The sequence below is a fragment of the Musca autumnalis genome, unplaced genomic scaffold (genome assembly GCF_047663935.1).
Source record: "Musca autumnalis isolate F117 unplaced genomic scaffold, ASM4766393v1 scaffold_1, whole genome shotgun sequence".
In the NCBI taxonomy this organism is placed as follows: Eukaryota; Metazoa; Arthropoda; class Insecta; order Diptera; family Muscidae; genus Musca; species Musca autumnalis.
The window spans coordinates 309840963-309866867 of NW_027411644.1; the positions used below are offsets into that span (position 1 = coordinate 309840963).

The 25905-nt window shown below is 37.7% G+C and overlaps 1 protein-coding gene across 24 annotated transcripts in view; it reads right to left on the minus strand.

Annotated features, from left to right (window-relative positions):
- Positions 1 to 25905, minus strand: part of Stat92E (Signal transducer and transcription activator Stat92E) — a 214738-nt gene that overhangs the window by 180192 nt on the left and 8641 nt on the right. For 2 of the 24 annotated variants that reach the window (XR_012409222.1, XM_073962195.1), the window contains exons 1-2: positions 25331 to 25729; positions 24863 to 25016 (exon numbers count right to left, since the gene is read on the minus strand). The exons of 4 other annotated variants lie outside the window; for them this stretch is intronic. The gene's annotated coding sequence lies outside the window, so the exon portion shown is untranslated. 18 more of the 24 variants (XR_012409221.1, XR_012409225.1, XR_012409223.1 and 15 more) reach the window with 18 other exon arrangements.

Sequence of the window (25905 nt, forward strand, 5' to 3'; positions counted from 1 at the left end):
TACATTTTCTGACCGATGTAGCTATAATTTGACATTTAGGGTTCTTAAATGTCAATAAACTTATATAACAAAAGTTGTGGACATAGGTCCACGTTTCGGTATAGCCCCCATATAATGGTACCCCCCGATTTACGGTATTTTGACAGTTTTAGCTACATTTTCAGACCGATTTAGCTATATTTTGACACTTAGGGTTCTTAAGTGTCAATAAACTTATATAACAAAATTTGTGGACATAGGTCCACGTTTTGGTATAGCCCCCATATAACGGTACCCCCGATTTGCGGTGTTTTGACGTTTTTAGCTACATTTTCAGACCGATGTAGCTATAATTTGACATTTAAAGTTCTTAAATGTCAATAAACTTATATGACAAAACTTGTGGACATAGGTCCACGTTTTGGTATAGCCCCCATATAACGGTTCATTTAAGTTCATTTTTTCGTATAGCCCAGATATCTCCGAACTAGCTGTTAATGACATTTGTAGTTCCCACGTTATGTACCGATTTTCGATATTTTGAAGATTCTATCTAAATTTTTAACCGAATTAGGAGTTATTTGACATTAAAGGCTCCCATCAAAAACTGTCAACATAGGCCCATGTTTTATTATAACCCCTATATAACAGTACCTCCCAATTTCTAGCTCACCAAAAATTGTCAACATACATAGTTAGATATAGGCACCATAAAAAAGGGCCTCCCGAATGAAGCATAAATGTACATAAACATTATCTGACATTTTAACGTACCCACTTAAAGTTGGGGACAGGAATGAAAAGTAATTATTCCATTTTAGTTCAGAATATTTTATGGTGTAGGGTATGAAAAGTTCGGCCCGGCCGAACTTAATGCTTTTTTACTTGTTTTTTGTATTTTTCTTTTCCACTTTGCAAATAGATAATGGAACCGACCAATGGAAAGTTTTTGGTGTTTACATTCTAGAAAGGAAAAAATAGCTGCAATTAATATGGACCGAATGCAATTTGAAGTCTTCTAAACGTATATAGAAATTGCTCAGAAGACCACCTATACAATAAGATATTTTATTTACAAAAGAAATTTTTAAAGACATTCCATCTATAGAAGAATGTTTGCTGGTTGTCGAAAGCAATTGATTCGTTTCCATAAATCGACTTGAATCGGTTTCCATCACACACCAAATAATTAACCACCGTTTCAACACACATCCACACAATGCCAATCAAATGCCAACTGCGGTTATACAAACTGTCCAAAAATATTTCCAATAACAAGAGACAAATTGCACAAAATATGACAAGTTAAAGTGATTTTCCAGGTTTGTGGCAAAATTTTCATGTGGAAAACCCCCAAAACGTGGTATGATGAAGAAACAAATGGCAAAATGATGTTTTTACTGTTTCCACTCCATGAATAAAGGATAAAAAACAATTTGTTGGCCACTACATTTTGTTTTGCAAAGTTTTCTGCTTTTAGTAAAAACATGACAAAAAAAGGATAACTCCAAGAAGGACTTATAAGCAACAAAATAAGAAAAAAAAACATTGAAATAAAAAGTTACTAAATGAAATATTAATCCAAAAAAATCACAAGTTTATTCTTGCGTAAATTTTTATGTTGAAACAAAAACCAATGTTGAATTTTTGATGCGAAAATGTAATTTGGTCTTCAAATGTAAGAAAGGCATTAAAGTTGTCAAACCAAAATCCTTGAAAAACTACAAAGAGTGGATGGTAGAGTTGGGTAATCTAGTTCCTTGTACTAGCTCCAAAACGTATGAGTAAGATCATGAAATGTAAAGTGTGTTGTTAAGTAAACGAAGTTTGTTCAAAAAAAAAAAAAAAAAAAAAAAACATGTGGGCATTGGAACTGCGAAGTGATCGAGATAGTTCCATATAGTTCCTTTGACACCACTCTAGTGGATGGATGTCATTCAAAATAATACAAACAAAAATAATAGGAGTCACAAAAAATCGAAACGATCCGAGACATGCCCATATTTCCTCGAAAATCTTTTTAAAAAATCCACGAATATTTCCTCGAAAATCTTTTTAAAAAATCCACGAATATTTCCTCGAAAATCTTTTTAAAAAATCCACGAATATTTCCTCGAAAATCTTTTTAAAAAATCCACGAATATTTCCTCGAAAATCTTTTTAAAAAATCCACGAATATTTCCTCGAAAATCTTTTTAAAAAATCCACGAATATTTCCTCGAAAATCTTTTTAAAAAATCCACGAATATTTCCTCGAAAATCTTTTTAAAAAATCCACGAATATTTCCTCGAAAATCTTTTTAAAAAATCCACGAATATTTCCTCGAAAATCTTTTTAAAAAATCCACGAATATTTCCTCGAAAATCTTTTTAAAAAATCCACGAATATTTCCTCGAAAATCTTTTTAAAAAATCCACGAATATTTCCTCGAAAATCTTTTTAAAAAATCCACGAATATTTCCTCGAAAATCTTTTTAAAAAATCCACGAATATTTCCTCGAAAATCTTTTTAAAAAATCCACGAATATTTCCTCGAAAATCTTTTTAAAAAATCCACGAATATTTCCTCGAAAATCTTTTTAAAAAATCCACGAATATTTCCTCGAAAATCTTTTTAAAAAATCTACGAATATTTCCTCGAAAATCTTTTTAAAAAATCCACGAATATTTCCTCGAAAATCTTTTTAAAAAATCCACGAATATTTCCTCGAAAATCTTTTTAAAAAATCCACGAATATTTCCTCGAAAATCTTTTTAAAAAAACAACGAATATTTCCTCGAAAATCTTTTTAAAAAATCCACGAATATTTCCTCGAAAATCTTTTTAAAAAATCCACGAATATTTCCTCGAAAATCTTATTAAAAAATACACGAATATTTCCTCGAAAATCTTTTTAAAAAATCCACGAATATTTCCTCGAAAATCTTTTTAAAAAATCCACGAATATTTCCTCGAAAATCTTTTTAAAAAATCCACGAATATTTCCTCGAAAATCTTTTTAAAAAGTCCACGAATATTTCCTCGAAAATCTTTTTAAAAAATCCACGAATATTTCCTCGAAAATCTTTTTAAAAAATCCACGAATATTTCCTCGAAAATCTTTTTAAAAAATCCACGAATATTTCCTAGAAAATCTTTTTTATAAATCAACGAATACTTCCTCAAAAATCTTTTTAAAAAATCCACGAATACTTCCTCGAAAATCTTATTAAAAAAATCCACGAATATTTCCTCGAAAATCTTTTTAAAAAATCCACGAATATTTCCTCGAATATGTTTTTTAAAGATCCACGAATATTTTCTTGAAAATATTCTTAAAAATGGGAATCAGTACCTACAAAAATTGCTAACATTAAACTGTTCATAGTTTCGATATTTTACGAAATGTTTCGGTAAGTTAGCTACCAAAATTATGTGGTAGGATAGATCTACCGATAACAACAGTTTTTAAATTTTTCATTTATAATTTTCAATTTTAATTGTATTTATTTTTTCAGTAACAAAAAATGCATTTTTACAGAATTCCATTATAGATGCCTGCAAACAAGTTGATTCTTCTTCGAAAAACGCGCGCTTTTTACAAAGTGAAAGAAATGCAACCATGCATGTAAAGGGTGTTTTTTAAGCCCGATAGAACTTGAAATTGTAAAAAATAACACAAAAAATTAAATTGTAATCAAAATGTTTTTTTTTTTATTCGAAAGATCAATGTGTGACATTAACATTTGAAAATGATTTCGGGCATATGGGCACCGCGGCTGTTCTTGACGAAGTGCATTCTGGACGTCCAATTTTTGGCCACTTTTTCGAGCACTGCTGGCCGTATGTCACGAATAACACGAACAATGCTGGCCTCCAAGGCATCAATTGTTGCTGATTTATCAGCATAAACCAGTGACTTCACGTAGCCCCACAGGAAATAATCGAGAGGTGTCAAATCGCACGACCTTGGAGGCCAATTGACAGGTCCACTTCTCGCAATCAACCTATCGCCAAATTTTGATTTCAATAAGTCGATGGTTGCGTTCGCCGTATGGCACGTAGCGCCATCCTGTTGAAACCACATCTCCTCCGGATCAATGTCATGCATATTTTCAAACAAAAAATCATTGATCATGGTGCGGTAACGATCTCCATTGACCGTAACGCTAGCTCCGGCCTCATTTTTGAAGAAATAAGGTCCGATGATGCCACCAGCGTGAAAACCGCACCGTACGGTGCATTTTTCTGGATGTAATGGAGTCTGTAGGGTCTCACTCCATATTCGGCAATTTTGCCTATTAACAAACCCGTTAAGCTAAAAATGCGCCTCATCGCTAAACACAATTTTGAGATAAAACAACGGGTCATTTGCCAACTGCTCTAGAGCGAATCGACGACTGATTTTCAAAGTAAATTTGGATAATTTCGTAGCGTTGTTCATGCGTGAGTCTATTCATGATGATTTGTCAGAGTATACTGAAACAAATAAAAAAAAAAAGTTTCATCAAAATTTATTTTTTTGTGTTACTTTTTACAATTTGAAGTTCTATCTAGCTTAAAAAACACCAGTTACAATGTGACCATGTGTAAATTGGGGCAATTTCAGGTCGACGCACACTTTCCCTCTTTTTCAATGATTTTTGTTTTTCAACCATTCGGTATAAATAAAATAGCCGAAATCTGGGCTTCCAAAACGTTTTGGCATACACATATGGTATTGTCGAAAAGGTATTTTCATTACCGTTAGAATGGTATATGTAGCTATATGGCACGCCGAGCCCTTTCCAAGTGACGACTCATTTATTATATGGGCCCTCCGGGAATATATAAAATGGCCGATATCTCGGGTTCCAAAACGTATTGGGATATAAATCGGGTACTGTCGGATAGTTATTTTGAATACCTATCGTATGGTACATATCGATATATGGAACGCGGAGTCGTTCCTGAGAAACAGTCCATTTACTATATGGGGCCCTTCGGCATATATATAAAATGGCCGATATCTCGGGTTCCAAAACGTATTGGGATATAGATCGGGTACTGTCGGATATGTATTTGTATTACCTATCGTATGGTATATGTCGATATATTGCACGCGGAACCGTTCCTGAGAAACAGGCCATGAACCAAAACGTTTTGGAATATATATCGGGTACTGCCGGATAGGTATTTTTATTACCTATCGTATGGTATATTTTTTGTTATATGGCACGTGGGTACTTTAGGCATTAATTTAGTTTACTTTTTATTATAATTTAATGTGATTTTATACTTAAATTCGTGTTTTTTGTCGTACAAAGATTTTCAGTGTTGGTAAGCGTCTAAATCAAAACGGGCAGAGACGCTGTATTTGTTTACGAATTTATTTTCACAGAATATTGGGAGGTACCGTTAGTTATATGGGGGTAATATCAAAAAGTATACCGATGTCCACAATTTCTGATGGAGAATGTTTGTGGCCACTGGGAACTCCAAATACCAAATTGCCCCTAATTTGGACGAAACATTTAGCTTAAATCCCCCAAGATACTGAAAATCGAGAGGTACCTAAAACGGGGCCTGTACCCAAACGTGGAACTATGTCCACAATTTTTGGTGGAAAAGTTTAGTTACCCCTAGAAACCCTAAGTACCAAATTGCAACTTATTTGGAAGTAAAGGATTGTTTAAATCCTCAAAAAACCGAATATCAGGAGGTACCGTTTTAGGGGGTAGTCACGTTTGGCGACGTTACGTTGACTGACCCGAAGAGGTGCGCAAGTAATTTCAATCAACAGTTTGTCGAGCAACCGAGAGTGACAGGGCGAAGAGAAGAGTATTACGTCGCATCAAATCTCTTCCTGCCGAGGAGGAACCACCACAGTTTACAATGGATGATGTTACCAATGCCATCAGGAGCGCTAAATCATCCAAAGCGTTGGGCCCTGATGGAATCTCCATGGTAATGCTGAAGCAGCTGGATGAGCCGGGAGTGGAGTATCTCACTAAAGTTCTCAACTTGTCTCTATCCACCCTTATTGTTCCCGAAGTCTGAAAAAAGGGCAGGGTGGTCCCACTACGGAAGCCCGGCAAGGATGCCAGCAAAAGTGAATCGTACAGACCGATTTCGCTTTTATCGCCCGTAGCAAAGACCCTTGAGGCCTTAGTCCTCCCCAGTATCAGAAAAAGCTTTCAAGTTGCCGATCATCAGCATGGATTCCGTAAGCAGCACAGCACGACAACTGCCCTGCACGCCATTACCACATATATCTGTAAAGGACTCAACCAGAGACGGCCGTGCGATAGAACAGAGATGGTGGCGCTTGACTTATCAAAAGCCTTTGATACAGTCAGGCACTCCACGCTGTTTGAGGACATTGAGCAGACAACCCTTCGGCCAAGCTTGAAACGTTGGATAGTCAACTATATGTGTGGACGCCAGTCGTACGTGGAATTCAGGAACAAGAAGTCCAAACCAAGTAGAGTGAAACAGGGAGTTCCCCAAGCTGGGGTGATATCTCCGGAACTGTTTAACCTCTACCTCTCCTGTATTCCGCCCCCTCCAGACGGCAACGAGATCGTAACGTATGCGGATAATTGCACGATCCTGGCGTCGGGTACCTATCCTGATGACATCTGTGAGAGACTGAACAACTATTTAACCGATCTTACCACCTTTTTCCATTCGAGGAATATGCAGATTTCCGCCACAAAATCAACAGCCACTCTGTTCACCACGTGGACAGCGCAGTTTGGAAGAGAATTGAATGTCGTGGTCGACGGTAGCAGACCACAAACTGCCCCAAAATCTTAGGGGTCACATTCGACACTACTTTCACGTCGTGCGCGCTACAGCTATCTGCGACAAACTGACAAGTAGGAAGAAGATCCTCAAGTCCATACCCGGCACCACTTGGGGTGCAGATAAAGAAACCTTGTTGGCCACATATAACGCGAAAGGTCGGTCTGTGGTAAGATATGCGGCAGCAGTCTGGTCCCCGAGATTATGTGATGAATTGGAAAAAGATTCAAACTTGCCAGATGGCCGCCCTGAGACCACAACAGGGTGCCTCCTCAAATCTTCAGTGGACCATCTACATGAGGAGGCAAAATTCTTCCAGTAAAGCAACACAATGAGATGCTTTCGTTGCAGTACCTGCTAGGATGTTACCCAAATCACCATCTTGTGGGTAGGCCGACACATTCAGGCAGATCAGTAGTGGGATTCTGTAACTCATTTTGCTGTTACCGACAAAAATCGGTAAAATTAAATCGCAAAATTATGACTAAAAACATAAAGAAAAGTTGGCATCACTGTTTGTGTCTGTAGAGGCTAACGACTACTTTTTATTCATCGTTAACTTACCGAAAAATTTCGTTAATTATCGAAATTATAAGCATTTTAATTTTACTGACAATTATCGATAACAGCAAAAACGAGTTACAGAATCCCACTACAGGAAGGATATCCATGCTCTAGAGGGAGAGGTCCAACGATACAGGAGAGACGCAGTTGCCAAGGCCTTAAGCATTATAGTGTGAATAATGTACTCGGCGTACATCCCCCATCTATGGCAGCTGAGGAGCGTCAGCTGCCACGACAAATCAGAGTAGTTTTGGCTCAACTACGCTCGGGATATTGCAGTCGCCTAAATTCTTATTGGGCGGAAATCGATCGTGCCCAGTATGCGGCATGGGCCCGCACGACTCAAAACACCTTTTCAACTGTCCAGCCAAACCTACTCATCTAACTCCAGTGGATCTGTGGTTACATCCCATCGAACAGCCACTTTCCTGGAACTGGAGATAAACCCAGAGCCAGATTGAACAGAAGAACGAACATACAAACATAATAACAAACACTGTTACAGCAACAACAACAGCTGATCTAGCGGCGCGAAAGTCAAAAAATCAAACTATAAAATTGAGACATGTTTTCCATTGCATCTATTACAGACACTTTGGTGACTAATATTTTGTTTTTACTTTGTTGTTGTTGTTGTAAATATTCTACAGATTTTATGAACATTGTTGCAAAATATCTAACTTCATATTTATTTAATTGTTAAATAAATTCTTAATACAACTAAACAAAGTTTATTTTTAAAAATAGAGGAGGAAAAAATTGTTTGGGGCCTGGAGTTACATGGTTATATAGCAATAAATTTTCAAAAATTATTATTTTTCTGGTGTTTTTTAGTGTAATATACTTTTGCTAAATGGAGCGTAACTACAAAAGTTCTCTAATGTCCAGTCCAATTATTTTTCGACAAATTAAATTGGACTTCCTAGATTCCGCATAATCAACTTTTGGCTGCAAAACGCCGCAAATCTTGCTGATAAATGCATGGAAAATGTAGCTTAAATCCTCAAAATACCAAAAATCGGACGGTACAGTTATATGGGGGCTATGTCAAAACGTTGACCTATGTTCACAATTTTTGGTGGAGAAGATGTATAACCAACGAGACGCTCAAATGCCAAAATTCAGCATATTTGGTCTGAAAATGTGGACAAAATCCTCAAAATAGCAAATATTGGGAGGTACCGTTACATGTTGGCAATATCAAAAAGTATACCTATGTCCACAATTTTTGATGGAGAATGTTTGTGGCCACTGGAAACTCCAAATACCAAATTGCCCCTAATTTGGATGGAAAATGTAGCTTAAATCCCCCAAGATACTGAAAATCGGGAGGTACCTAAAAAGGGGCCTTTAGCCAAACTTGGACCTATGTACACAATTTTTGGTGGAAAAGTTTAGTTACCCCTAGAAACCCTAAGTACCAAATTGCAATTTATTTGGAAGGAAAAGATTGTTTAAATCCTCAAAATACCGAACATCAGGAGGTACCATTATACGGGGACTATACCAAAATATTAGCCGATGTTGTTCATATTTAGTCCATTAATACTCACGGAAACATACTACGTTTGTGCAAAATTTCAGAAACATATCTTCATTCGTTTGCAAGTTATTAATTTCGCGCCGCTAGATCAGAGATTTCGAACACTGTGCGGTGCCGTGACATAACTCCCAAAACGATTTTAGTGCTTTGTTCGTTTTCAAAATTTAATTTAATTTTTTATTACAGTTTTTATTTGAAATGTAAGAACAACGGAGATATATGTACGTGGCGACAGAGATATACCCTCAGCCTCGGACCTAAAGAAAAAAAGCAAACACAATACTTTTTGGGCCAATTTCTCAGGAGGTATGGAGAAAAAAATTGTAGCGGCTTAATTATGGCCGCATGCCAAATAGGTTGCCAAAAATTTAAAAACGATTCCAGACGAGTCCTTACAATGCACTCTTTCCACCCGAAAGAGGGATCCGATGTAGTCAATATTCGGACATAATTCGAGGCTAAGAAATAATACGATGTACAAGGTGGCGCAAAAGTAATCTTCCGAAGTTTTTTTGGCTGTAATTTAAACAAAAAATGAAAAACTTTGATTTTTCTTGTGGATTATTTTTATTTGGTCTTTTAATTTTTTTTACATCAAGTCGAGAATATGATATCAGCCTCCGCCACAGTTTGTCATTTGAACCCTTTTTATGGCATTTTACATCACTTTGGCCAAAACTTCCGGTGATAGGTCCTAACATTCTTGGCGGATATTGTCTTTAAGAGCTGAAAGAGTCTGAGGCTTGTTGACATAAACCCGCGACTTCAAAAAGCCCCACGAAAAGAAGACTGTAGCGCCTCATCACTCATGATTATTTTTGATGAAAAATCATGTTCCTCTTGGTGGTGATTAAGGATGGATTCATCGTATGTTAGACGCGATTGGCGGTCAGCCTTTAAAAGCTGATGCACCGTCTGGACTTTTTACGGAAACATCTTCAAATATCGTACCAAAATTCGCTGTAAAGACCGTCAACTGATACCCATTTGCGTGGCACGTCGTCTGGTCTATGTCGAAAGCGCTTCCGTGACATTCTCGGCTACAGCAGCAATATTCTCTGCAGAACGGATACTCCGGGGTCTGGCAGCATCTCGTGTTGTGCCAGTCTCTCCGAAGCGAGCGGCTAAACGTCTGCGACGAAATTCACGTTGTGCCAAAGTCACCGACCGATTATTGGTAAAATAAATAGTCACCAATATTCCGCGTTCTGGAGCAGTGTAGCATAACATTGTTTATCAACGTGTATTTCGCATGTGTTTACTACACAAATGTCAAAACAGAACTGACATTAGGGGCCAATCACAAAAAAGGAGGATTACTTTTGCGCCACCTTGTACAACGTTTGGACCAAATCGACTTCTCCCTTTGAGGGCTATCTTACGTACTACCACGTTTAGTTGGTGCTGTTAGGCTTTTTGGAAATCTTGGGTCATTATCTCAGGAAAAATGGAATTGCCCCCGAAAAAATTACGCCGTCGTAACAGGGCCAGCAAGAACTTTTTGGAAAAAATTTCAAAACGGTTGTACATAACTCCGCTTAAAAGTTTTCCATCAGAGGAAGCCCTCTTAAAGCTCGTCTATATGTATGTATATGCACGTTCTAAGGTCATTTATGAAAAAAATTTCTTGAAGTCCGTCTGTCTAAAAAAGCACGCTGAAAGGCATTCTTTCATCAATATGAGCTGGCTTAAATGTGGTCTATCTATAGAAGGTCGCTTATTTATAGAAGCCCTCTGAAAGGTATCCTATTAAAATCAGACCGCTTAAAGTCGTATTTCTATTAATGGCCGCTTAAAGGTCTTCTATCTATAGAAGCTCAATTAATTTAAAACCATCGAGCCGAGCTATCAAACTGTGGTTTTTTCAAAAATTTGTGGAGGAGGTACACTAAGGAGTATACCGATATAGTCCATATTCAAACCTAATCTGTGCCTGGAAGTAATATTTCCAGACGCAAAGTTATGTCGAATTCTCTCTTCAAGATTTTAGCGAACATTTTTTAACTTTTGTGGGGAGGGGGGTTATTGGAAGAAGTGGACCGATATAGTCCATCTTTTAATTTGGTGTAAGTTTGGAAGAACTATTAGGATGTCGTAATATAAGCAGGACTACCTGATGTAAAAATTTCTAAACGATCCTAGACATATCCATGAACAACACATTTGCAAGGTTGAGCCAATCTCAATCATTCCTCTCGATAGTGATCATACCTTTCAGATACTTTAGTTAGTCCATTATGTCAGGTATCAGGGACTGTCCCACAAAGAGTATTATATCGCTGTAAACAGAACCACAAGAAGTGATATCTCCGGAACTGTTTAACCTCTATCTCTCCTGTATTTCGCCCCATCCAGACGGCATCGAGATCGTAACGTATGCGGATGATTGCACGATCCTGGCGTCAGGTAACTTCCCTGATGACATCTGTGAGAGACTGAACACCTATTTAACCGATCTTACCACCTTTTTCCACTCGAGGAAAGTGCAGATTTCCGCCACAAAATTGACAGCCACTCTCTTCACCACATGGACAGCGCAGTTTGGAAGAGAGTTGAATGTAGTGGTCGGCGGTAGCAGAATTCCGACCACAAATTGCCCTAAAATTTGAGGGGTCACATTCGACACCACTTTCACGTCGTCCGCGCATGCCACAACTATCTGCGATAAACTGAAATGTAGGAACAAGGTCCTCAAGTCTCTAGCCGGCAGCACTTGGGGTACAGATAAAGAAACCTTGTTGACCACGTATAAAGCGATAGGTCGGTCTGTGGTAAACTACGCGGCGCCTGTTTGGTCCCCGAATTTATGTGACACGCAGTGTCAGCCAATCTTAAGCCAATCTTGTAGAGAATTTTCACAGCTTTAAGATTTTCTCAGGTCCCATATCGATAAGACTTACCGTATTCAAGCAAAATCGCGAAACACTAACAAAAAAACCTAAAAATCTAAACTGAGCTTCTTTATCTCTAAAATGGTGCAGGCTGGGAACAAATGAAAAACGTCTATCCTCTAGAGAATTTTCACAGCTACAACATTTTCTTTAGCTCTGTTTCGATTGGACTTGCGGTTTCCAAGCAAAATCGTGAAAACCTAAAAAACACATAAAAACGTGAATTTTGACCGCGATTAATTTAAAAATCCCTACAGCGACTTTTTTCTTGTTTTAGGATTTTCTCATCTATGAACACCGCTGTTTCAGAATTCACAAAAACTTTCCCCGTGTAAGCGGCTTTCATCAAAAGTTAGTTAAGGCGCACTCTCCATGACATTGTTTTATAAGGGGGCAATACAGAATTGAATTGAATTTGAATTGTCCCAATTTTAACTTCTATATCTCAAAAACGGTAAAACCGAAGAGAATACCATTAAGGTCAATCTTGTAGAGAATTTTCTTACCTACAACATTTGTTTTAGTCCTATTTTGATAGGAATTGCGGTTTCTAAGCAAAATCGCGAAAACCTAAACAACCCCTAAAAATGTCAACTTAAATCGCGATTTATTTAAAAATCGCTCTGGCGATTTTTTTTTTTTTTGTTTTTTGATTGTTCTCATCTATAAACATTGTAGTTTCAGAATCCGCAAAAACTTCCGAGGTGTAAGCACCTTCCATTTAAAATTGTTTCAAGAGTACCGTGTTCAATTTGTCAGAACGCCGCACAGTGGTCGAAACCACTGATCTAGCCGCGCGAAATTAATAACTTGGAAACGAATGAAGATATCTTTCTGAAATTTTGCACAAACTTAATCTGTGTCTGTGGGTAATTATGGACTAAATATGAACAACATAGGCAAATATTTTGGTATAGCCCCCATATAACGGTACCTCCTGATATTCAATATTTTGAGGATTTAAGTCACCTTTTCCTTCCAAATTAGTTGTAATTTGGTACTTAGGGTTCCTAGTGAGCACCAAACCTTTCCACCAAAAATTGTGGACATAGGTCCACGTTTGGGTATAGGCCCCTTTTAAGGTACCTCCCGACTTTCAGTAGTTTGGGGATTTGAAGCTACATTTTCCGACCAAATTAGGTGCAATTTGGTATTTGGGGTTCCCAGTGGACACACAAATTCTCCACCAAAAATTGCGAACATAGGTCTACATTTTGACATAGCCCATATAACAGTACCGACAGATTTTGTGTATTTTGAGGATTTAAGCTATTTTTCAAGACCATTTATCAGCAAGATTTGCAGCTATTTGCAGCTAAATTTTGCTTATTCGGAATCTAGGGAGTCCAATTTAATTATTAAAAAAATAACTGGACCGAACCTCGGTGGACCTTTGTAGTTACGCTCCATCCAACAAAAGTATATTGCACTAAAAACATACAAAAAATAATAATTTTTGAAAATTTATTGCTTTATGACTATGTAACTTCAGGCCCCAAACATTTTATTTTAATTTAACTTAAACCCTCCCCTATCAATAAAAAATAAACTTTGTTTAGTTTTATTACGAATTTATTTAATGCCTGTGAAGTTATATTGGAAATTATATTGGAAAAATTAATTTTTAGCAAAGGCGCAAACCATTCACAGGGTGACTCAGAGAAAACATATTTAACTAAAATTGGAGAATAAATTGAATCGCAAATTATAATTTATGGTCATAACTATTAAAATAACGGTAAAGTATAAACAATTCTGAACAAAATGAATGAAGGAGGCATAAATACGTGTTTAATATATATCAAAGAGCTGTATTGAAAAAGACATTGAACAGAACAGCCCATTGTGCCAAAACTATAAAAGATGGGCGGACGAAACTTGGCTTAATTTAAAGGCCTCTTGAATAGCTATCAGCCCATATATAGGTTTTATCCGAAATCAATTTCAGAGATCTGCATTTTGCGATTTACCTTGGGCCCACCTATGAAAAAGACACTAAACAGAACAGCCCATTGTGCAAAAACTATAAAAGATGGGCGGACGAAACTTGGCTTAAATTAAAGGCCTCTTGAATAGCTATCAGCCCATATATAGGTTTTATCCGAAATCAATTTCAGAGATCTGCATTTTTGCGATCTACCTTGGGCCCACCTATGAAAAAGACACTAAACAGAACAGCCCATTGTGCAAAAACTATAAAAGATGGGCGAACGAAACTTGGCTTAAATTAAAGGTCTCTTGAACAGCTATCAGCCCATGTATAGATTTTATCCGAAATCAATTTCAGAGATCTGCATTTTTGCGATCTACCTTGGGCCCACCTATGAAAAAGACACTAAACAGAACAGCCCATTGTGCAAAAACTATAAAAGATGGGCGGACGAAACTTGGCTTAAATTAAAGGCCTCTTGAATAGCTATCAGCCCATATATAGGTTTTATCCGAAATCAATTTCAGAGATCTGCATTTTTGCGATCTACCTTTTGCCCACCTATGAAAAAGACACTAAACAGAACAGCCCATTGTGCAAAAACTATAAAAGATGGGCGGACGAAACTTGGCTTAAATTAAAGGCCTCTTGAATAGCTATCAGCCCATATATAGGTTTTATCCGAAATCAATTTCAGAGATCTGCATTTTGCGATTTACCTTGGGCCCACCTCTGAAATATACACTTGACATAATAGCCCACTGTGCCAAAACTATAAATGATGGGCGGACGAAACTTGGCTTAAATTAAAGGCCTCTTGAATAGCTATCAGCCCATATATAGGTTTTATCCGAAATCAATTTCAGAGATCTGCATTTTTGCGATCTACCTTGGGCCCACCTATGAAAAAGACACTAAACAGAACAGCCCATTGTGCAAAAACTATAAAAGATGGGCGAACGAAACTTGGCTTAAATTAAAGGTCTCTTGAACAGCTATCAGCCCATGTATAGATTTTATCCGAAATCAATTTCAGAGATCTGCATTTTTGCGATCTACCTTGGGCCCACCTATGAAAAAGACACTAAACAGAACAGCCCATTGTGCAAAAACTATAAAAGATGGGCGGACGAAACTTGGCTTAAATTAAAGGCCTCTTGAATAGCTATCAGCCCATATATAGGTTTTATACGAAATCAATTTCAGAGATCTGCATTTTGCGATTTACCTTGGGCCCACCTCTGAAATATACACTTGACATAATAGCCCACTGTGCCAAAACTATAAAAGATGGGCGGACGAAACTTGGCTTAAATTAAAGGCCTCTTGAATAGCTATCAGCCCATATATAGGTTTTATCCGAAATCAATTTCAGAGATCTGCATTTTTGCGATCTACCTTGGGCCCACCTATGAAATATACACTTGACATAATAGCCCACTGTGCCAAAACTATAAAAGATGGGCGGACGAAACTTGGCTTAAATTAAAGGCCTCTTGAATAGCTATCAGCCCATATATAGGTTTTATCCGAAATCAATTTCAGAGATCTGCATTTTTGCGATCTACCTTTTGCCCACCTATGAAATATACACTTGACATAATAGCCCACTGTGCCAAAACTATAAAAGATGGGCGGACGAAACTTGGCTTAAATTAAAGGCCTCTTGAATAGCTATCAGCCCATATATAGGTTTTATCCGAAATCAATTTCAGAGATCTGCATTTTTGCGGTCTACCTTGGGCCCACCTATGAAAAAGACACTAAACAGAACAGCCCATTGTGCAAAAACTATAAAAGATGGGCGGACGAAACTTGGCTTAAATTAAAGGCCTCTTGAATAGCTATCAGCCCATATATAGGTTTTATACGAAATCAATTTCAGAGATCTGCATTTTGCGATTTACCTTGGGCCCACCTCTGAAATATACACTTGACATAATAGCCCACTGTGCCAAAACTATAAAAGATGGGCGGACGAAACTTGGCTTAAATTAAAGGCCTCTTGAATAGCTATCAGCCCATATATAGGTTTTATCCGAAATCAATTTCAGAGATCTGCATTTTTGCGATCTACCTTGGGCCCACCTATGAAAAAGACACTAAACAGAACAGCCCATTGTGCAAAAACTATAAAAGATGGGCGGACGAAACTTGGCTTAAATTAAAGGCCTCTTGAATAGCTATCAGCCCATATATAGGTTTTATCCGAAATCAATTTCAGAGATCTGCATTTTGCGATTTACCTTGGGCCCACCTCTGAAATATACACTTGACATAATAGCCAAGTGTATATTTCAGAGGTGGGCCCAAGGTAAATCGCAAAATGCAGATCTCTGAAATTGATTTCGTATAAAACCTATATATGGGCTGATAGCTATTCAAGAGGCCTTTAATTTAAGCCAAGTTTCGTCCGCCCATCTTTTATAGTTTTGGCACAGTGGGCTATTATGTCAAGTGTATATTTCAGAGGTGGGCCCAAGGTAGATCGCAAAAATGCTGATCTCTGAAATTGATTTCGGATAAAACCTATATATGGGCTGATAGCTATTCAAGAGGCCTTTAATTTAAGCCAAGTTTCGTCCGCCCATCTTTTATAGTTTTGGCACAGTGGGCTATTATGTCAAGTGTATATTTCAGAGGTGGGCCCAAGGTAAATCGCAAAACGCAGATCTCTGAAATTGATTTCGGATAAAACCTATATATGGGCTGATAGCTATTCAAGAGGCCTTTAATTTAAGCCAAGTTTTGTCCGCCCATCTTTTATAGTTTTTGCACAATGGGCTGTTCTGTTTAGTGTCTTTTTCATAGGTGGGCCCAAGGTAGATCGCAAAAATGTAGATCTCTGAAATTGATTTCGGATAAAATCTATACATGGGCTGATAGCTATTCAAGAGGCCTTTAATTTAAGCCAAGTTTCGTCCGCCCATCTTTTATAGTTTTGGCACAGTGGGCTATTATGTCAAGTGTATATTTCATAGGTGGGCCCAAGGTAGATCGCAAAAATGCAGATCTCTGAAATTGATTTCGGATAAAACCTATATATGGGCTGATAGCTATTCAAGAGACCTTTAATTTAAGCCAAGTTTCGTCCGCCCATCTTTTATAGTTTTGGCACAGTGGGCTATTATGTCAAGTGTATATTTCATAGGTGGGCCCAAGGTAGATCGCAAAAATGCAGATCTCTGAAATTGATTTCGGATAAAACCTATATATGGGCTGATAGCTATTCAAGAGGCCTTTAATTTAAGCCAAGTTTCGTCCGCCCATCTTTTATAGTTTTGGCACAGTGGGCTATTATGTCAAGTGTATATTTCAGAGGTGGGCCCAAGGTAAATCGCAAAATGCAGATCTCTGAAATTGATTTCGTATAAAACCTATATATGGGCTGATAGCTATTCAAGAGGCCTTTAATTTAAGCCAAGTTTCGTCCGCCCATCTTTTATAGTTTTTGCACAATGGGCTGTTCTGTTTAGTGTCTTTTTCATAGGTGGGCCCAAGGTAGATCGCAAAAATGCAGATCTCTGAAATTGATTTCGGATAAAACCTATATATGGGCTGATAGCTATTCAAGAGGCCTTTAATTTAAGCCAAGTTTCGTCCGCCCATCTTTTATAGTTTTGGCACAGTGGGCTATTATGTCAAGTGTATATTTCAGAGGTGGGCCCAAGGTAAATCGCAAAACGCAGATCTCTGAAATTGATTTCGGATAAAACCTATATATGGGCTGATAGCTATTCAAGAGGCCTTTAATTTAAGCCAAGTTTTGTCCGCCCATCTTTTATAGTTTTGGCACAGTGGGCTATTATGTCAAGTGTATATTTCAGAGGTGGGCCCAAGGTAAATCGCAAAATGCAGATCTCTGAAATTGATTTCGGATAAAACCTATATATGGGCTGATAGCTATTCAAGAGGCCTTTAATTTAAGCCAAGTTTCGTCCGCCCATCTTTTATAGTTTTTGCACAATGGGCTGTTCTGTTTAGTGTCTTTTTCATAGGTGGGCCCAAGGTAGATCGCAAAAATGCTGATCTCTGAAATTGATTTCGGATAAAACCTATATATGGGCTGATAGCTATTCAAGAGGCCTTTAATTTAAGCCAAGTTTCGTCCGCCCATCTTTTATAGTTTTGGAACAGTGGGCTATTATGTTCAGTATATATTTCATAGGTGGGCCCAAGGTAGATCGCAAAATGCAGATCTCTGAAATTGATTTCGGATAAAACCTATATATGGGCTGATAGCTATTCAAGAGGCCTTTAAATTAAGCCAAGTTTCGTCCGCCCATCTTTTATAGTTTTGGCACAATGGGCTGTTCTGTTCAGTGTCTTTTTCAATACAGCTCTTTGATATATATTAAACACGTATTTATGCCTCCTTCATTCATTTTGTTCAGAATTGTTTATACTTTACCGTTATTTTAATAGTTATGACCATAAATTATAATTTGCGATTCAATTTGTTCTCCAATTTTAGTTAAATATGTTTTCTCTGAGTCACCCTGTGAATGGTTTGCGCCTTTGCTAAAAATTAATTTTTCCAATATAATTTCCAATATAACTTCACAGGCATATTTATTTAACAATTAAACAAACATGAGATCAGGTTTTTAGCAACAATTTTATTAGAATCTGATCCTTCAAAATTTCTTGCACTTGACACTGAACAACTGAGTGAATATTTACAACAACAAAAAAGTAAAAACAAAATCTTAGTCAGCAGAGTGACTGTAATCGATATAATGGAAAACATTTCGCAATTTTATACTTTGATTTTTTGACTTTCGCGCCGCTAGATCAATGATTTCGTCCTCTGTGCGCCGACCTGAGAACAGCAACAGGGTGCCTCCTCAAATCTACAGTTGACCATCTACATGAGGAGGCAAAGATTCTTCCAGTGCGACAACATAATGAGATGCTATCGTTGCAGTACTTGATCGGATGTTACCGTGAGAGCCATCACCATCTGCTGGCCACCCATACACCCAGGTATATCAAGAAGGATATTCATGCTCTAGAGAGGGCGGTCCAACAATATAGGAGAGAATCCCTAGATCAACAGGCATATCAGGCAGGTTTAAATAGTATTCACATTCGCTGTTGCTAAGGCCATAAGCAAATATAGTGTGAATAAAGTCCCCGAAATACATCCCCCATCTATCGCAGCTGAGGAGCGTCAGCTGCCACGACAAACTAGAGTAGTTTTAACTCAACTACACTCGGGATATTGAGTCGCCTAAATTCTTATTTAGCGTAGAGATCTATTGCGATGCAGTACTTACTCCTCGCTTCGCACTGTCACTCCCAGGTTGCTCGACAAATTGTTATTAAACCAGTTTGGTTTCAGGTGCAACTTTTATTATTTGGATTGTCTAGTTTGTTTCAATTTATTGCATGTGGTCTCGTTAGAAACGTGTAGTGGGATTTCACCGGGAAAAACTTAGCTTCATGATGTAGATTTATTCGGGGCCTTGAAGTGACACCCAGTAGCGATATGCAGTTCAGTATTCTATAAACAGTTCAGTATTCTAATTTCTTGAGGCTAAATTAGAGCTACGTAATGCATGAGGGGAAAGCCTATGGCTTTGTAGATGGTCAGGTTGGTCTCCTTGTCTTTCCTCCAGGCACTAACAGTTACAATTTTTAATATTTTGTTCCTTTTCTCTACGTTCCCCATCACCACCTCAGCATGCTTGCAAAGGAGGTACAGATTGTCGAAAGTGACACCCAATATTTTCGGATTCTTGGTCGTCGGGATAACCTAACGGACATCTAATTCTGCGTTTAGCCTATTTGTCCACGATGTTGTTGAGCTTGAGCAGGAAACTGCACCGCCGCGACCTTGATATTCTTCCGACTCGGTCTTACCTGGAAGGCCATTGCAATTCAATTAAAAAAGGATGCATTTGCGCGGAGGAGTCTCGTATTAAGTTCACGACTGTGTTTACGCATCGTCCCTCACATGGACGAGTTCAGACCAACCCCTGAGATGCACCCACTCCCGGAGGTACATGTGACAGTTCGAACACATCGATATTGCTCCTGGGATTTCCTCCGGCCCGGCAGGGACCAAAAGAATCTGCTGGGTAATGCGGCTAAAACTTTCAGAGTAATCAAAATTGTGAGGCACCGCACTATGAGAGCTATTTAAAAATATGGACCTATACCTACAATTCTCTGCAGAAATATGTCATAACCCTTTAAAATACCAAAAATAGGGCATAACTGAAGGCTATACCAAAATATAGGCTTATACCTACAATTATCTCATACCAAATTTAATGTACCAAAAATCTTCAAAATTCCGAATATTGGGAGGTGCTGCTTCAATGTAACGAAAATTGACAGGTACCATTCTATGGGGTCCTATATCAATATATGGACCCTTACCTACAATTCTCTGGCGACATATTTCGGTTAGATAATGAGCCTACAGACTTCGAAATATTGATAATCGGGAGATACTGTTCTGTGGGGGCCATATCATCATAAAAGCCATTTGTGTTGAATAATGCAACTAAAACCGTCGTATGACCCCATACCAACAATTCTTTGCAGAATTATTTCGTAACCCAAAACGAGGATTTACACAATACCTAAGCCATTTCTGTTGGATAAAGCGGGTAAAACCTTCAAAATAGGGTGGTACCGCTCTATGACGGTCTATATGAAAACGTGGACATATACCGGCCATTCTCTGCGGGAATATTTTATACTTCCAACGAAGACTACATAATAAAATTTTAGCCAATTCGATGGGATAATAAGGGCAAAAACTTCAGGCGGAAACGTTCTGTGGGACTATATCAGAACATGGACCTATACCAACAATTGTCTGCAGAACTATTTCATTAAACTTAACGATGATTTTTTACCAAATTTAGGGCAATTATTTTGGATAATGCGGCTAAAATCTTCAAAATACCGAAAATTGGTAGGTACATTTCTATTTACCATTCCCTGCGAAAACGCTATAAACAACCATCGTGGACTAAATACCAAATTAAGCCATTTCAGTGGGGTAGCAGCTAAAACCTTCAAACTACCGAAAATCCGGCGATATGGGGGCTACATCAAAATATGTAGATATGCCCTCAATTCTCTGCAGAAATATTTCATAACCCTTAACGAAAACTTTATAACACACAATTCCGAAAATTGGGAGGTACCATTTTATGGGGGCAATATCAGAACGTAGACCTGCACCGACAAATTTCTGAAAGGACGTTTTGCAGCCCCAATGAAGACTAAATATCAAATTTTAGCCATTTCGGTGAGATAATGAGGCCAAAATCTTCAAAATACCGAACATACGGTGGTACCGCTCTATGGGGGAAATATAAATACCACACATCCTAGCATTAATATAAACTTTTGTACTTGGAATTTTTCCACAGAAAAAATTAAATTAATTTCGAAAATAGCCAACATTCGACCTTCCTATGTACAGATGCAAAACTCAGCAACGCGATCATAATTTTTTATTATACCCTCAGCATTTATGCTAACGAGGTTATATACAATTTCATACGGGCAAAATGTGCCTCATCGAAATAATGTTTTTAGACCCCAAGTATGTTTGGACGAAATGTGTTTTAGACAATTTGGAGTCGATTGAGGAATGTCCGTCCGTCCGTCTGTCTGGCTGGTGCGCACGATAAGTCTCGAATGGATCAACTTATTCGGTCCAAAATTTGGCTTTCGTAATATTTTGCCCAAACTTACATTAAGTTCGAAGATGGGCTATATCGGTCCACTCCCTCCGGTACCTCCCCCACAAAAGTTCGAAAATGTTCGGAAAATTTGTGTGCACGATAACTCTTGAAGGAAGTAACTGATTTGATCCATACTTTGCACATCGCGAAATTTCTTCCAGACTTAGATGATGTTCCAATATGGACTCAATCGGTCCACTCCTTCGGGAACCTCCCACACAAAATTTCGGAAAAGTTCAGTTTAAGACCTGCTCTCGAATCGCTTTGATTTTTATTGTAGCAACTTGTATTCACTGCCCCTCACACGACGGTACAAGTTTCATCAGGGGCAAGTCCATACTTCCTGAGAAAACATCCTGAAAGTTGCAAAAAAAAACCTATGACACCGTGTGTAGTGGTTGGAGCGCAAGATAACTCTCGAACGGATCTGCCGATTTGGTCCAAAATTTGGCCTTCGTTATATTTTGTCCAAACATAGTTGAAGTTCGAAGATAAACCATGTTGGTCCACCCTTCAGGTACCTCCCCCACAACAGTTCAAAAATGTTCGAAAAATTTGTTCATACGGTAACTCTTGAAGGGAGTAGCCGAATTGGTCCATACTTTACACATCCTAATATATCTACTAGATATAGATTAGGTTCAAATATGGACTATATTTGTCCAATCCATCCGGTACCTCCCACTCAAAATTTCGGATACATGTTCACTTTAAGACCTGCTTTCGAATCACTTTGATTTTTGTTGAAGCAACTTGCATTGCTGCCTCAATTACGATGGTAAAGTTATTTCAGGGACAAGTTCATACTTCTTGAGCAAACATCCCTGAAGGTCTAAAAACCCCCTATGGTACCATATGTAGTGGATGGAGATCCATTCTTGTTAGTATCTCCTCCGCAAAACTTTTGATATTAAATCCTAATCAACATTTTTGTCAGTTCAAACGCACAAAATTTTTAAAACTCCCTAAATACATGCGTTTTTTGGAAAAAAAATTGTTTCAATATACACAGGCTGAGGGTATATCTCTGTCGGCAAAGCCGACTGATACTATTTTACTTGTTTTAAAATTTATTGCTATATAACTAAGTACCTCCAGACCCCAAACTAATTTTTATACCCTCCACCATAGGATGGGGGTATATTAAGTTTGTCACTACGTTTGTAACTACTCGAAATAATAATTGTAGACCCGACAAACTATATATATTCTTGATCAGCGTTCAATTCTACATCGATATAGCCATGTCCGTCCGTCTGTCTGTCTGTCCGTCTGTGGAAATCACTCTAGCGTCCGAACGGATTGACGTAGGTGGATGAAATTTTGGGAAAATCTATTATTTGTACGTAGGACTTTTGGTATTGAAAGTGGGCTATGTAGGTCCACGCTTTCGTATAGCCCCCATACAAAATGACGCGTGACGCGTCGTCGTTTAAGGAATTTTTAAGATATTTGTCCCATTTTACCACCGAATTGGTTTTTAATTTGGTATTTTGTGTCTCCAGAGGCCAAAAAACATTCCTACCAAAGTTGGTTTATATAGGTCCACGTTTTGGTATAGCCCCCATATAACGCCCCATATAAAGTACACGTCATTTTAATATATTTTGAATGTATTAGTCCCATTTGACAACAGAATCGGTTGCAACTTTGTATTTTGTGTTTCCAGAGGCTAAGAAACATTTCGACCATAAAATTTTATATACGTCCACGTTTTGATATAGCCCCCATAGGACGATATCTCCCGATTTTCGGTATTTTGAAGGTTTTGGCCTCATTATCAGACCGAGATGGCTGAAATTTGGTATTTAGTCTTCGTTGGGGATATAAAACTCCCCCCCCCCCCAGAAATTTGTAGGTATAGGTCCGCGCCATCATATAGCCCCCATAGGACGGTAACTTCCGATTTTCAGTATTTTGAAGGGTGTGGCCACATTAATCCACCGAAATGGCTGAAATTTGTGGTGGAGGGTATCAAAAGTTCGGCCCGACCGAACTTAACGCTTTTCCCACTTGTTATAATTTAAATCACACCCTCTGCTATTAATTAAAAATATATCTTCTTCATTTTCATTACGAATTTATTTAACATTTAAACAAATATGAAGTTAATTTTTTGCAACAATTTTTTTAAAATCTGGTGAAACAAAAACTCTTTTATAATGAGAAAACAAAATCTTTGTCTGCAAAGTGTCTGTAATCGACACAATGGAAAATATTTCGCAATTTTATAGTACGATTTTTTTACTTTCGCGCCGCTAGATCAGTGGTTTCGATCAGTGTGGGACGGACCCGGCCGCTTACCCGGTTGTTTGACCCGAAATCCGGGTACAAAACTCGGGTTAGACCCGACTCTAATGAACCGATTGCTACAAAATGGATATCATTGGATGGATATAGCCCAAAAAACGATTTTTGAAACCGGATTTTTCCAAAAAAAAAAAAAAGAAACAAAAAAATTGATAATGGGGACCTTATGGGTGCTCACTTAATGTATGCCAGATTATAGCTCGCACCTTAACCTTTCCAAAATGGTGCTATAATGTCGTAATACCTTCTCTGGATCCAAAGATATGGCCCTTAAAAACTTGACAACCCGGTTTTTCTAAGTGGCATTTTATAGAAAAATTTATAATTTAAAAGAAAATGTTGTTCCCGTTCCCGAGATTTGCACCTGTCCATAGAAGAAAGCCTTAAATCCCTACGGCCGGGGATTTAAGACTTTCTTTTATTTACGATTATTTACAGAAAAATTTATAATATGTATGAAAGAAAATTTTAGAACTTTATAAATTTTCCGTAGACACCTATAATGTAAAGAAATGAGCTCAACAGAACCGGGTTGTCAAGATTCTAAGGGGCACATTCATGAATCCAGAGAAGTGCGAGCTAAAATCTGCTATACATTAAGTGATCACCCATAAGGGGCCCATTTTCGACTTTTTTAAGGTTTTATGGGAAACCCCGGGTCCAAAAACCGGTTTTTGGCTATATCACCTGAACACCCGAAAATAACCCCATCGTATGACCATTTGGGATAGATATTTCCATAAGCTTCCCAATGATATCCATTGCGATCGGTTCAGTAGAGCCGGGTCTAACCCTGCTTTCGGGTCAAACAACCGTGTAACCGGGTCCGTCCCCCAAGAAAATTTTACATTCCCGTGATCAGTGCAACAATATCTACCTCTGGAAAAAATTTCAAAAAAATCTGAGAGTTTTTACTAAACTAGAGTTGTTCCTTATCAATCAATCGCAACTTTCGATAGGTATATCGAAGAAATACGGATTTCGCAGACATGATATAAATATATTGGTGTAATAGGCATTTCGATATTTACATGTAGAAATTTTCTGAGTCCAGGAATTACATTCAAATTATGCCTTATAGACATCATTATTTCACGCTTCAAATTAAAAAACGCAACTTACAAAGCAAAAACAACAAAATAAAGTTGATAATCTGTTTAACTTACCTACGATGAAATTACGTTGTCAATAAATGATGGCAATTTGTCGAAGCAACAAAAACAACACAATCGGCAAATTATAACCAGTCAGCAACAACAGTACAACAAAAAGTTTTATTATACTTTTTATGATTCTTTTTTATTTTTTGTTTATTTTTACCTGTAACAGAATAGGTAGGTAGGTATTTTTCTTTAATTTCCTCTCACCCCAACTCTGAAAGAAGACCGAACACACATTTAAGGAACTTGTGTGGAGAGATGGAGGCGGAGGATGTAAAAATATATGAAAAACAATTTCTTTTTTAATTTTAAAACACACTAAAATTTTAAGACTTTTCTTGGACAATTTCCAATTGGATTCTTTTTCTTTCTTCTGGTAAGAAAAATATTTTGTTTTAAATATTTTCTTTTATTTCCTTGTTATTTAAAAACATGCACTTTAAAACATTTAATTTTCCTTAAAAAATTAAATACATAATTGATTGAATATTTCTTTTATAAAACAATAGCCGTTTTTTGTTTTTTTTTTATTTTTTCGTTTCAATTTTATTGCTACTGTCGGACAGCTTTGCTGAGTCAAACAGCCAGGCAACCCGTAATATATGCGAACAACACATACGCCCGAACACAAGCACACAAAAAATCAGCCAGCCCCAACAATAACAAAAACAATATCAAGTAGAGGAGTATATAACAAAAAAAATAAAATAAAAGATTCAACACAACAACAACAAAATATTAAAATTACACGGTCAGAGGGGGGCCTTACACAAAAGCGAAACGACTTGGAGTTAGGCACCGCCACCGATAAAAAAATCTCGCGCACTCGAGAAAAAGCACAACCGTCAATAACGACCACAAAGAGCAAATTGACGACCGATAGACGACGATGTTGTGAAAAATAAAATCTTCGTCGTCGTCTTCTCCCCACAAAAGAGTAAAACAACAACAACGAAAACAAAGACGTCAATTGGAGAGGAGTCTTGGATAATAGGGTTGCCATGATTTCGTTTTGATGGAAATAACTATTTTGGGAAATTGTAGGTAAT